Raw genomic sequence first — 15,289 nt, forward strand, 5'->3', positions numbered from 1 at the left:
ATTCACTTTAATTCTTCCATGCAACATGACTAAGGTGAAAATTTATTTAACAGGAATATATGTGTAGAACCTATATAAAACTGTATGCCATCTCAGAGAGGGAGTGGGGAGGGAGGGGGAAAGGTAGGAAGGGAGGGGAAAAATCTAAATATGTTGAAGTGATTGTATAACACTGAAAACAAGTAAAACAATGATAAAAATAAAATAAAAATGAAGAAAAGGAAAAGAAAAGAATCCACAGTTCACCTCCCCAAAGGGATCCCAAGCTAAATACACCAAGGAATATGATTGGCAACTTCCAGAACTGTTAAGTGAAGGAAAAAATACTACTGGCAGCCAGAAAGAAATCATTCAAAGAGCTATAATCAGGATCACTTAGGACTTGCAGCTTCTCCATTGAAAGATTGAAGGAATTGTAATGTGATATTGTGAAAGTCAATGTAACTGGAACTACAAGCAAGGATCAATTATTCCACAAAGTTGAGCATAATATTTCAAGGAAGGAGATGGAAATTCAATGAAATAATGGATTTCCATACCTTCCTGATGAAAAGATTAGAACTCAATAGAAAATTCAGTCTTTAAAAATAGTTCTCAAGAGGGGAATAAAAAAGTAAACAGGGGAAAACTTATTAATCAATATGGACAAACATTTATATCCCTGTAAGGGAAGATAATACTTGTTAAACTTGAGGACTGCATGTTTATTGTGAAATACAAAAGGGATGTACAAAGATAGAGGGAGAGGGTATAAAGTAAATGAAGTGATGATAAGCATATGATTTAAGGGTGTGAAGGATTGTAACAGGAGATGTGAAACAGAGGAAGCAGGATTGGTAAACTACATCACAAGAAGAGGCACAAAATTATGCTACAGTAGGGGGAAGGAAGGGAGGGAGATGAATATTGTTTGATATTTACTCTCATCTGATTTGGTTCAGGGAGGGAACAAACTTAGTTAAGTATAGAAATCTAACAAGTTCTATAGGCAGTGGGAGAGGAGGTGGGAGGGAGGGAGAAAGTCATAAGGATAAAGGGGAGTAAAAGGTAGGGGGGCAAAGAAGGAAGGGAAGACTGTGGAATGTAGTGGACAAAAATTAAAACTTTATTGTGGAGGGGAAAGGAGAAGGGAGAACTAAAAGCACAAACAGGGGTAAAGAGAATGAAGGGAAAGACACAGATAGTAATCATAACTGTGAATGTGAATGGCACGAACTCTCCCATAAAAAGGAGATGGATAACAGAATAGATTAAAAACCACAATCCAACAACATGTTGTTTACAAGAAACACATTTGAAAGGGTTGGATATACACAGGGCAAAGGTAAAAGGTTGGAGTAGAATAAATTGTGCTTTGGCTGATGTAAAAAAAGCTAAAGTACCAATATTAATATCAGAGAAAGCTAAAGAAGAAATAGATCTAATCAAAAGAGATAAGTAAGGAAATTATATCCTGCTAAAAAACATCATAGACAATGAAGCAGTTTCATTAGTAAACATATATTCTCCAAGTTCTAAAGCATCCAGATTCTTAGAGAAGAAGTTACGGTAGTTACAGGAAGAAATAGACAGTAAAACCATACTAATGGGGGACCTCAACCTCCCCTCTTTGAGCTTGATAAATCTAACCTCAAAATAAACAAGAAAGTAGTGAAAGACATGGTAGGGATAAGGTAGATATTATAGATCTCCAGATCTAAAATATCTATCTACGGGGATAAGGTAGATATTATAGATCTCTGAGGAAAATTGAAAGAGAATTGAAAAGCTTAAGCATTTTTCTCAGCAGTATATGGCATATACATATATACATATACATATACATATATGTATATGTGTATATATATGTATATGTGTGTATATACATATATACATATATGTATATATATATACATATATGAATTGACTATATACTAGGGCATAAAACCCTCACAATCCAGTGAAGAAAGGAATAGATTGTCAACGTATCCTTCTCAGATCATAATACAATAAAAATCATATGCAATCAAAGACCATGGAAAAATAATTGGAAACTGAATAATCTACTCCTAAAGGACGAATGGGCTAAAAAACAAATCATGGAAACAATTAACAACTTCATTCAAGGGTATGACAATAATGAGACAATCAACCAAATCTTATGTGATACTGTAAAAGCAGTTTTTACGGGAAGTTTTATATCTTTAAATGCTACATGAATAAAATAGAGAAAGAGGAGATCAATGACTTGGGCATGCAGCTGAAAAAGTTAGAAAAAGAACAAATTGAAAATCCCCAAGGAAATATCAAATTAGAAATTCCGAACAATAAAGGAGAGATTAATAAAATTGAAATTATGAAAACTATTGAATTAATAAATAAAATTAAGAATTAGTTTCATGAGAAACCAAATAAAATTCGTAAACCTTTAGTCAATTTCATTAAAAATAAGAAAGAAGAAAATTAAATTACCAATATCAAAAATGAAAAGGGTGAACTCACCTCCAATGAGAAGGAAATTAATACAATAATTAGAAATTGCTTTACCCAACTGTAGGACCATAAATTAGACAATCTAAATGAAATGGATGATTATATACATACATACATACACACACACACACATAGATATATATAGATACACACACACACACACACACACACACACACACACACACACATTGCTCAGATTAACAGAAGAGGAAGTAAATTACATAAATAACCCCATCTCAGACAGAGAAATTGAACAAGCCATCATTGAACTCCCTAGGAAAGAAATCTCCAGGGCCGAATGAATTTGCTACTGAATACTGTCAAACATTTAAAGAACAGTTAATTCCAATACTTTACAGATCATTTGGGAAAATTGGGGAAGGAGGAGTCCTCCCACATTCTTGTTATGATACAAGTGTGGTTTTGATACCTAAGTCAGGGAGAACCAAAACAGAGAAAGAATATTATAGCCTAATTTCAGTAATGAAGATAGATGCAAAAACCTTAAATAAGATTTCAGCAAAAAAAAATACAGGAATTTATCATGAGAATAATGCATTATGATCAGGTAGGATTTATACCCAGAATGCAGGACTGGTTCAATATTAGGGAAACTGTTAGCATTATTGATCATGTCAAAAAGAAAACTAACAGAAACCACATGATTGTCTCATTAGATGCAGAAAACCTTTTGAAAAATAAAATACCCATTCCTATTGAAAACACTGTGGTGCATAGGAATAAATGGAACTTTCCATAAAGTAATAAGCAGTATCTATATAAAATCTTCAGTAAGCGTTATTTGCAATTGGGATAAGCTACATGCATTTCCAACAAGATCAGGGGTGAAACAAGGATGTCCTTTATCACCGCTATTATTCAGTATGGTGCCAGAAATGTTAGCTGTATCAATAAGAAAAGAAAAGAAAATTGAAGGAATTAGAATAGGCAAAGAAGAAACTAAGTTATCACTCTGTGTAGATTTTATGATGATATAATTAGAGAACTCCAGAGAATTAAGTAAAAAGTAACTTGAAGTAATAAACAACTTTGGCAAAGTTACAGGTTACAAAATAAGACGACACAAATCTTCTGCATTTCTATATGTTGCTAACAAAGCCCAACAGCAAAAGAAAGTAAAATCCCATTTAAATCTTGGGTAGACACTCTAAAATATTTAGGAGTCTACTTGCCAAAACAAATCCAGGGACTATATGAAAAAAAATTGCAAAACACTTTTCACATAAGTAAAGGCAGATCCAAGCAAATGGAAAAACAGTAGATGCTCATGGATAAGCTGAACAAATACAATGAAAAATAAAAATTTTACTTAAATTAATTTACTTACTCAGTGCCATACCAATCATACTACCAGATAATTATTTTTGAAAGCTAGAAAGAGCAATATCATAATTGATCTGGAAGAACAAAATATCTAGAATATCAAGGGAACTAATGAATAGAAATGCTAGGGAAGGTGACCTAGCCCTACTAGATCTCAAATTATGTTATAAAACAGCAATCATCAAAATCACTTGGTACTGTCTAAGAAACAGAGGGGTAGACCAGTGGAATAAGTTTGGGGCTTAAGACACAGTAGTCAATGTATATAGCAATCTAGTCTTTGATAAACCCATGGACCCCAGCTTCTGGGATAGGGACTCATTGTTTGACAAAAGTTGCTGGAAAAACTGGATAACATCGTGGCAGAAACTGGCCACAGACCAATGCCTGTCACCTTAGACAAGAATAAAGTCCAAATGGGTACATGATCTAGGTATAAAGATTGATACTATAAACAAATTAGTGGTGCAAGGATTAGTGTATTTATCAAATTTATGAAGAAGGGAAGAACTATTGACTGACCAAGAGATAGAAAACTTTATGAAATGAAAAATGGATAATTTTAATTACACTAAACTAAAAAGTTTTTGCACCTCCAAAGCCAATGCAACCATGATTACGAAGGAAGCAGAAAACTGGGAAAGAATTTTCCCAATTAGTGCCTCTGATGAAGGTCACATTTCTAAAATGTATAGGTAACTGAATCAAATGTACAAGAACACACGGGGCAGCTAGGTGGTGCAGTGGATAGAGCACCAGTACAGGAGTCAGGAGGACCTGAGTTCATATATCACCTCAGACATTTGACACTCACTAGCTGTGTGACCTTGGGCAAGTCACTTAACCCCAATTGCTTCATCCTGATGAATATATGGTCATTGGATTCAGATAGCTCTGGAGGAGAAGTGAGGCTGGTGATCTGCACAGCCCTTCCTCACTCAAAACAAAGTCAAGTGCAAGTCATGTCATTATTTCTCTGATGGTATGGTCTTCAGCAGCGTAGGACGAACACAAGAATACCAGTCATTCCCCAATTCATAAATGGTCAAAGGATATGAATAGGCAGTTTTCAGAGGAAGAAATTAAAGCTATCTATAGTCATGTGAAAAAATGATCTAAATCACTGTTGATTAGAGAGGTGTAAATCAAAACAACTCTGAGATACCATGTTACATCTATCATATTGGCCAACATGACAAAAGAGGAAGATAGTGAATGTTGAAGAAAATGTGGGAGAGTTGCAACGCATTCATGAGCTGTGAGCTAATCCAACCATTCTGGAGAGCAAATTGAAACTATGCCCAAAGGACTATAAAAATGTGCATGCCCTTTGACCCAGCAACATCATTTCAATGACTGTATCCCAAAGAAATCATAAAATTGGCAAAGGATCCCATAAGTACAAAAATATTTATAGTAGCTCTCTTTGTGGTGGCCCAAAAGTGGAAATCAAGAGGATGCCCATCAAATGGAGAATGGCTGAACAGGTTGTGGTATAAGAATGCAATGGAATGCTATTGTGGTATAAGAAATGATGAACAGGAAGTCTTCAGAGAGGCCTGGAAAAACTTATATAAACTTATGCTGAGTCAAAGGAGCAGAACAAGGAGATTTTTTACACACCAACAACTACAGTGTGTGCGGATTTTTTCTGGTAGACTTAGTACTTCTTTGCAATGCAGAGACTTAAAAAATTCCCCATGGGTTTTTGAGGCAAAATACTTTCCACATCCAGAGAAAGGACTATGGAATTGGATCACAGAAGAGGAAGACCATTTTCTTTGCATTATGTTTTGATTTTTTTGTGGTTTCTCCCATTCATTTTGACTCTTTTATTCAGCATGACTAAGGAGAAATTGTATTTAATAGGAATGCATATGTACAACCTATTTAAAATTTTATGCCATCTCAGGGAGGGAGAGGGGAAGGAGGGGGGAAGAAGGGGAAGAAGGGAAAAATGTAAGATATATGGAAGTGATTGTAGAACACTGAAAGCAAATAAAATAATTATTTTAAAAAATATTTGAACCACAATCAACTGGTTATGATTTAAAAGAGAAGAAGAGCCAAAGGTCCCTAGAGAATGCTATTGTCTTAAATGGTCAAGGGGAGAGTGAAAAAAGGCAACGACAGTTGATTATTTATGTTTTTAGTTTCAAGAGAAGAAAAAGGAGAAAGAAAGAAGATGACACAAGGGGAAAATAGAAAGGATATTATATTTTGTATGATTTTTAATATTTTCAATATTTTTTTTCAAAATTAGAGTGTGTAAGTGTAAACTAACATAGACATGAAGATTTGGTGAGCAGGACATCTTGGAATCTCACATTTATCTGAACAAGACAAAGGAAGATTTATCTCTCTCTCTGTGACTCACAGGCACATGCACATACAGGCATGCACACACAGATACAAGTACACATAGTCATGCACATACGCAAACCACAATCACAGACACACTCATAAATTTGTATATAAATATATTATTTTAAAGAAAGAAATAGGAAATATGAAATTGGAAGGATGGTAGAATTAGGTTAAAGGGGAGGGTAAAGTTGAGGAGGGAATAGAGAAGCAAAAAAAAATACTTCTACTACAGAGAGCATAAAGGGGAAATGAAAAGCAAAGAGATGATAATAACGAGGGATCTAAATGTATACTGAAAGAAGAGAGGAAAGACTAAGGAGAGGATCAGAGCACCTCCATTTAAAATTGCTCATGTTGACACTTTCCCTCTTGTTTCTCTACCTTTTTTTTTCTTTTTGAAGAGACTAAGGTCTAACAGTAAGGACAAAGAGAGGAAAATTTATAAGAGGATATGATTAAGGGAAAAACACAGTTATAAGTATAACTGTGAATGTGAATGGGATAGTCTTACCTATCCATAGATAGATGGATAGATAGATAGATAGATAGATAGATAGATAGATAGATAGATAGATAGATAGATAGATAGATGAATAAAGGAAGACCTGGACATGGAGTCAAAAACTCCTGAGGCCATATCCTTTCTCAGACACTAGCTGTGTCACCTAGGCAAGTCACTTAATTTTTTTCAGCTTCAAGTGACTCATGTTAAAATGAGGATGGTAATTTATTTCATGGGATTATCCTGAGGATTAAATAAGAAAACATTTATGTGGCACTTTTCAAAGTTTAAAGCAGTACACTAGAAATGCCAGCTATTATTATTATAAAGACGTTTACATGCTAGATAAATTTATATTTTATCATAGATGTAAAAGGAAACCTCTAAATTACATCAAGTACCGCAGTAATAAAATAGGATGACAACTTTAGAAAGATTATTCTAGAAGGTATGTGAACTATGGATAGAAAAAGATTCAAGATATTTAGATATTTTAGATATTTAGCCACTGATTATATACGAATGAGTGTAGGGGAGAGGGATGGGTAAAAGAAATAATTATCAATTTTCCAATCTCAGTTGCTAGTTGACTGAGCAAATAATAATGGAAAACAACACGGGGAATTGGAAAGAAGGACGAGTGAGACATGGGGGATGACTCATGCAGAAGAACAAATGCAAGAGAATACATAGTGAGATGGAGAAGGATGAAATATTTTTCCTCCATTGTTACCTTCCCTCCTAAGCCAAATTAAGAGAAATTGAATTGAACTGTTTTAATAGCTCCCAGAGAGATTTCCTCACTTTGCTTGCTTCCCATCTCTTCTCCACAGTTTTTATCATTTTTTTGGGTCATGGGTCCCTTTGGAAGTCTGGTGAAACATATGGACACCTTAGAATGCTTATAAAGGCTTTAAATAAAATTAATTGGTTTGCAAAGAAAACCAATTGCATTAAAATAAAGGTATCAAAATATGTATTTTTAACAAACAAACTCATAGGCCCCAAAGTAAAGGCTCTTTTTCTGATTTATTCTTTGCACAGGGGGAAATGTTATTTTCTTAAGTAATATCATGGTCTCCATCTCAAAACCCACTAGTGATTATATATACATACATATGTGCATATATATATATATATGTATATACATATATATGTATATATATATATATATATGTACACATATACATACATATATATATGAATATATAAAAAATATAATCCTCTTAGTCTTTCCTTTGAGTCCTTTCATGCCCTCGGTGTTAAAGCCTGTGTATAACAAAAGACTGCTGAAAACTGCATGTTTCCTCTTTTCATCTTGTTCTTAAATTCCTTGACATATTTTCATAGGCTTCCTCCAGGCACAGAACATCACCACTCAACATTTCTACTCACAAACTCTAATGTCCCTGAATCCATTAAGCCTTCTCTGATCCACCTAGCAATAAGTGACCACATCCTCCTTGCTTTTTAATGTTCTCTATATTATTCTTATCACTTTTGGTTATCTATACTGTTCTCATACTAATATGTTTACATGAGAAGGAGCATGAAAGAGCACTAGATTTGAAGATAGAGAATTGGGTTCCAGTCCTTTGTGATCATAAGAAAATCACTTAACCTCTCAGAGCCTATTTTCTCCATTGTCCCATTAGAATGATAGATACCCTACCTCTCTCACAGGTTTGTTACACTCAGGAGCAAAATTGTGCATATAAATTCTTTGACATCATACATCAAATAATAATTACTAATAGGATAGTGGTTTGCATGCACAAACACCTGCACAAATACGTATATATGCATATATATACACATAAATGTCTTAAATATAAATATATTTAATGATATTTTTTAAATTTTAATGCATGTATATGCCATAATATTTGCAAGGTTCTTTATATTCATTACTCCATTTGAATCTTTTATTTCATATGAAATAGTGGGAAGGTCAACACACACCATAAAATGCTCCTTATCATACATGTCCTCCCTTATTGATATAATTATGGCTTGAAGTAGCCACAACATCCAAAAGGATCATAGATATAGATTTGGAAGGGTTCTGGTAGTCCTTTTCATTCAGGTTGTAAACTCCTTTAAGGTACAGACTGTATCATTTTTCATCTATATATCCCCAATAAAGAACATACTGAATGAAACTGGTAAGTAAATAATAAATGTAGAAAGAATTGAAGTGCAATTTAGTGATCTAGAAGATGAATGACAAAATTTTAGATGTTCTAATTCTCTAAAAGTCAGAAATATTCATCCAGATACTACCTGAGGATGACTGTATCTTAACTCTTTTTCACTGGGAAAAGTCCATCTTTGCTAATTAGTTACCAAGTTTATATAGAAATCTGGTTCCAATACAAGAATCTCTGTATAACATAACTTTGTCCATTAAACTTACTACCTCTAGATGAAGACACCAAGGAATAACCTCTTCAAGGAGATACACACACACACACAGTGAAGATGATGGGTTTTCTGGGGCTCCAAGAAGAGACATATATGAACTCTCAAAAAGCCAGGGGAAAAATAGACACAATTATAGATAATAATGTGCATAGAAGACTGAAGAGCAAATTCACATGGGAATTATTCCAGTCATAATGGTTTTCTCTAGGCTTCAAAGGAAAGATTTGTTTTCTGGTCACTGAAGGACATACAAATTGCATCAAAGACATAGGCATATTCTATATCTGAATTTGCTCCAGGAAAAGTTCATCTATGTAACTCTTTCAAGGACAAAAAGGAATATTTATAGCAAAAAAGATAAAAATGGAGGCTTTACTATGTATGCATAGAGAGTTTCACTGAACTTTAAAATTCTCTTAGTTTAATTGGTGTAATCACCATCATGTTGGTCATCCATGATCCATATGTTGAATTAATCTTTGATTACTACCTCTCTCTTATCCACCTAGATCATTTTATTTATATGCATACTGCCTCTATTTCTTCCTTGTCATTCATAGTGCAATGACCCTAGTTCATTCCCTTTTCACCTAGACTATTTAGCAACCTTGTATTTTGCCTGCTTTCTTCAAGTCTCTTGCCTCAATCTATCCTATTAACTGCTATCGAAACAATCTTCCTCTAACTAATAAACAGAACCAAAACTCAGAGTTTAAATAGATACGATCATTTCTTATATAAGATTTGCTTTTTTGCTTAAATCGTCTCCCAAGAATTACTTTAGGAAAATCTGTATTTTTTTATTTTATTTCTCCCTCCCAGAAGAATTTTCTCCAACATGTCAGATGTTGTCTCATTTTTGAGTCTCTACATAAAAGGACAAAAATGTACTCAACTTGCATGAAAACACTCGAACTCACATAACATTTAATAATATCCACAGTGTATATATTATTTTAATATTTGCAATTTTTTTCATAATTAACTCATTTGAACTTCAGAAATCCTGTGACATAAGTGCTATTATTCCTACATTACAGAGGGGAAACTGAAAGCAGATTAAGCAGTTAACAGATTGAAAAATTTAGATCACTGGTTAATTTATGAGATCATATTTCAGCTTAGGTTTTATAGACTCTAGGTCTAACACTAATTACTGCACTATCTAGCTATATATAGTAAAATTTTACTTAACCTGACAGGTAAAAGTAAGAACAATTATGAAGTCAAAACTTTAGGTAATCTCTTCTCTCTTATAGACTTAGACAGTCCTTCCTTCTTTAAGTTCTACTCTGAGCAGGAATAACAAAAAGAGTAGAGAACTAAGGATCATCAGAAAACTAAATAGAAAACTTAATATCCCACTAAAATGCTTGTCTATTGTTTGGGCTCTCCAATATTCCAGACTTATAATGTGTAAAAGCAATTCCAGAAAAAGAGGGAGTCTACTCCTTCCTTCCACAAACTTGAGGACTTATGTAGACCTCATGAGTCACAAGAATGTTGAAAAACAAGTTCTGTGTTTGCTTCTTCACATTATGGCTCATTTCTCTGCTTTTATAGCTCAGTAATATGTGGCAGCTGGTGATACAATGGATAAACTGCAAGGACCAGGATAAAAAGGACCTGAGTTGGAGTTGGGGGAGGGGGACAATCAAAATAACAGAGTAACAGCAGGGACTTGCAAGATCTCTCCCAACAAATCCAACTAAATATCTGTAAAAAATGACTCTAAACAAATTCTGGAGTTGCAGAACCCACAGAATGACTGAGTGAAGCAAAACTGCAGCCCAAGACAGGCTGGAAGATTGACAGGAAGTGTCTATCAAGTCAAAGTGGTAGCAGAACTCAGAATAGTGTGGGCGATGCCAGCACAGACAGGACCTCAGCTGTCCGTTTTGGGAGGAATGAATCCCTGGCACTTGTGACAGTTTCCAAACATCATGAACCCAAAATGTCGAGGTCATATTGGAAGGTCAGTGGAAAAAACTTGAGGGACCTGTGCAAAGAGAGGAGAGAAGGCTGACCCCAGTCCAAGGTGCTGGAGGGGGTGGAGGAGTTCACAGCAGAAGCAACAAGGGGCATAGGCAGCAACTGTTTCTGGAACTCTAGGCCCACAGATTGTAGGTGGATCAAGCAGTTGACAGTACACTCCCCCATCCAGACTGGAAGCACAGAAATACCTTGAGAAAAGTCAAATAAATAGCTGGTGAAATGGGCAAAAAGCAGAGAAAGAATCAGACTATACCGTCTGTCTTTACTGACAAGGAAGATCAAAGCAAGTAACCTGCAAGAGACAACAAAGCTGAAACTGACACATCCAAAGCCTGCAACAAAAATATGAATTGGTCTCAGGGCACAGAAGAAGTCAAAAATTATTCTGAAAATCAAGTAAGATAAGTAGAGCAAAAATTGGGAAGATAAATGACAGTGCTTTTTATTTCCTGCTGAAAATCATTGAAAATATGAGTCAATTGCTTGCTAATGCAGACACAACAAAATGTTGAAGAAAATACCACTTTAAAAAATAGACTAATCCAAGTGGGAAAAAAAAGATCCAAAAGGTCAATGAGGAGAAAAATGCTGCAAAAAGCAGAATTGGTCAGATGGAAAAGGAGGTCTAAAAGCTCACTGAAGAAAATAATTCCTTAAAGATCAGAATGGAGCAAATGGAAATGAATGACTATTAAAAATCATAAAATTATAAAACAAAACCAAAGGACTGAAAAATTAGCAGACAAGATGAAATATTTCACTGGACAAACAACTGACCTTGAAAATACATCCAGGAGACAATTTAAAAATCATTGGACTTCCTGAACGCCATGATCAAAAAAGGAGTCTAGACATCATCTTTCAAGAAATTATCAAGGATAACTGCCCTGGTATACTAGAACCAGAGGTTAAAATAGGTATTGAAAGAATATATCAATCGCCTCCTGAAAGAGACCCCCAAAGGAAAACTCTTTGGAATATTATAGCCAAATTCCAGAGTTCCCAGGTAAAGGAGAAAATATTGCAAACAGCCAGAAAAAATCAATTCTAGTATTGTGAAAATACAATCGGGATAATACAACATATAGCAGCTTCTACATTAAGGGATGCGAGGTCTTGGAACATGATATTTCAGAAGTCAAAGGAATTAGGATTAGGATCAAGAATCAACGATCCAGGAAAACTTAGTATGATATCTCAGTGAAAAACATTCGATGAAATAGAGGACTTTCACTCATTCTTGAAGAAAAGACCAGAACTGAATAAAAATAATTGACTTTAAAAGTCAAGAATAAAGACAAGAATGAAAAGACAAAGAGGAAAGAGAAATAACAAGAGACTTACTGAAGTTGAATAGTTTACATTCCTAAAAGAAAAGAAAACATTTGTAATTCTTCAGACTTTTCTTAGTATTGTGGTAGTTGGAGGGGTTATGTACACATCAAAGAGAGGGCACATGGTGAGTTGAATAAAATAAAAAATTATTAAAATAAAAAATAAAATTAAAGGGAGAGAGAGGAATATATTGTGAGAAGAAAGGGAGAAATAAAATGGGACAAATAATCTCACATGAAAGAGTCAAAAAAACTTTTTAAATGGAGGGAAAGAGAGGTGATGTGGGAGGGAAAGAAAGAAGCTTACTTGCATTGCATTTTGGTTAAGCAGGGATTGAGAGAAACACTCAATTTGGTATGAAAACCTCCCTTACACTAGAGCAAAGTAGGAGAGAAGGGGATAATCATGGGGAAAGGGGGAATAATAGGAAGGAGGTCAAATGGAAGGAGGGAGTAATTAGAAGTAAACAGTTTTGAGGAGGGATAGGATCAAAAGAGAGACTGGAATAAATAGGGGGCAGGATATAGTTAGTCTTTTACAATAAAACTGTTATGGAAATGTTTGCCATAACTGCACATATTTAACCAATATTGGATTGCCTTGTTAGTGGGGATAAATCGGGAGGGAGGAAGGGAAAGTAGGTGAATCTCAAAGTTTTAAAAAGGAAAGTTTAAATTGTTTTTATATTAAACTGGGAAATAAGATATACAGACAATGGGGTATAGAAATCTATCTTGTTCTACAAGAAAACAGAGGGGATGGTGATAAGAGAAGGGACAGATGTGACAGAAGGGAGGGCAAATTGGGGGAAGGGATAATCAGCATGAATGCTCCTTTGGGGTGAACTGGAGAGGAGAGATGGGGAGAAAGTTTGGAACTCAAAATCTTGTGGAAGTGAATGTTGAAAACTAAAAATAAATAAATTTAAAATGAAAAAGTACCTTTAGTCCAGATATGTTTTTGAACACTTAGTAACTATGGAGCCCTGAGCAAGTTTCTTAACCTCAGATTCCCAAGCAGTGATATGGAGGTCTTAGTACCCACCCCCCTGATTGGTGTGAGGAGCAAACAATATTTGTAATGTGCATAGTATCTGGCATATGATAGGGGCTTAATAAAGTCCTGTTCTCATTACTAACTCTGACTCCTTTCTTATCCAGGGATTTCAACACTTGATCCAAGAACTCCTCTTCTTTGTCATTCAATCAAAAGACACATGCAATAACGACAATATTAAGCCACTATAACACGACGTGTGTTCCTCTGCAATAAGGATAAAAATGCAAATGTGAAGAAATCCTTGCCTTCCAGGAGTTTACTTTTTTTTGGGGGGGAGGGGGGAGTGGTTACTGAATACTTTTATTCTCCACATAGAAGCCACTAAGGATTTGGCCTGTGGGCTCATTGGGCTTCATCACAAGTACATGGCTCCACACATCAACACCAGGGTTGGGGGTGAGAACAGGTCAATCTATCCCAGTCACAAGATGATAAAGGGTGTTCTGACAGGGAGTCAGATGATCAGGTAGTCTTCAGTATAAGACAGTTCTAACGAAGCAGTGAGAACATCACAGAAAGGTTGAAGGGAGAGGGAAGTTAAGCAGCAGAGGCCCCTGTCCCCAAAACAAGACTGGTCTAGTACTTGGTGCTGCCCATTCTTAGGACAGGAGCAGATTTCTATAGAGGTGATTAGCACCTGTGAGCTCTTAGGCCTCCTAGTCACAGAGCTTACTTGGCCCGAGCATTTCTGAAGTTCCTTCCAGCAAATTTAGCCTTGCTGCCCAGCTCTTCCTCAGTTCTGAGAAGCTGGTTATACTTGGCCAGACACTTAGATAGGCAGGGGGCACCAGTCTTGATCTGCCCAGTGTAGAGACCCACCACCAGGTCTGCAATGAAGGTATCTTCAGTCTCCCCAGAACGATGGGAAACCATTACTCCCCACCCATCGGATTGAGCCAGTTTGCATGCCTGGAGAGATTCAGTCACGGAGCCAATCTGGTTCACTTTGAGTAGGAGGCAATTGCAGGCCTTCTCATTCACAGCCTTTTCAATTCGCCTGGGATTGGTCACTGTGAGATCATCTCCTACCACCTGGATGCCGGCAGTAGCAGTGAAATTTTTCCAAGCTTCCCAATCATCCTGGTCAAAGGGATCTTCAATAGGCATCAATGGATAATCCTTGATGAAGCTCTTGTAGAAGTCCCCAAGCTCAGAAGGGGAGATGTATCTGCTGGAATCATCAGGAGACTTGAAGTCTGAATCATATTTCCCAGATCAGAAGAATTCAGAGGCAGCAACATCCATGCCAGTTATGACCAGTATAGCAAGCCTCACCAATAGCATCCTTTAGCAGATCCAGAGTTTCTTTATTCTCTAGGATGTTAGGAGCAAAGGCCACCTTCATCCCCTACGTTGGTGGCATCTTGTATGTATTTCTGCTTAATCACACTCTTCAAGTTGTGGTAGACCTCAGCTCCAATGCGCATGGCCTTCTTAAAGTTTGCTGCTCCAACAGGGAGGATCATAAACTCCTGCAAGGCCAATTTGTTACCAGCATGGGAGCCACCATTTATCACGTTGAAGGCTAGAACAGGCAGGATGACTTCATTGTTGCCTGAAGGTCAGCAATGTGCCGGTACAGGGAGACACCTTTCTCAGCAGCTCCGGCCTTACAAACAGCCAGAGACACTCCCAAAATGGCATTTGCACCAAATTTAGATTTATTTTCAGTGCCATCCATCTCTATCATCAATTTGTCGATCTTCTCTTGCTACACAACATTCAATTACTTGCTAATCAAGGTCGGGGCAATAGTTTTATTGTTGTGCTCAACCGCTTTTGAGAAACCTT

At 35.9% G+C, this 15,289-nt stretch overlaps 1 pseudogene; it reads right to left on the reverse strand.

The window, feature by feature from the left end:
• Positions 1–13,982: 13,982 nt before the first annotated feature.
• On the reverse strand, positions 13,983–15,289 carry LOC140513088 (alpha-enolase pseudogene; annotated as a pseudogene).

The sequence above is a fragment of the Notamacropus eugenii genome, chromosome 7 (genome assembly GCF_028372415.1).
Source record: "Notamacropus eugenii isolate mMacEug1 chromosome 7, mMacEug1.pri_v2, whole genome shotgun sequence".
Lineage (NCBI taxonomy): Eukaryota > Metazoa > Chordata > Mammalia > Diprotodontia > Macropodidae > Notamacropus > Notamacropus eugenii.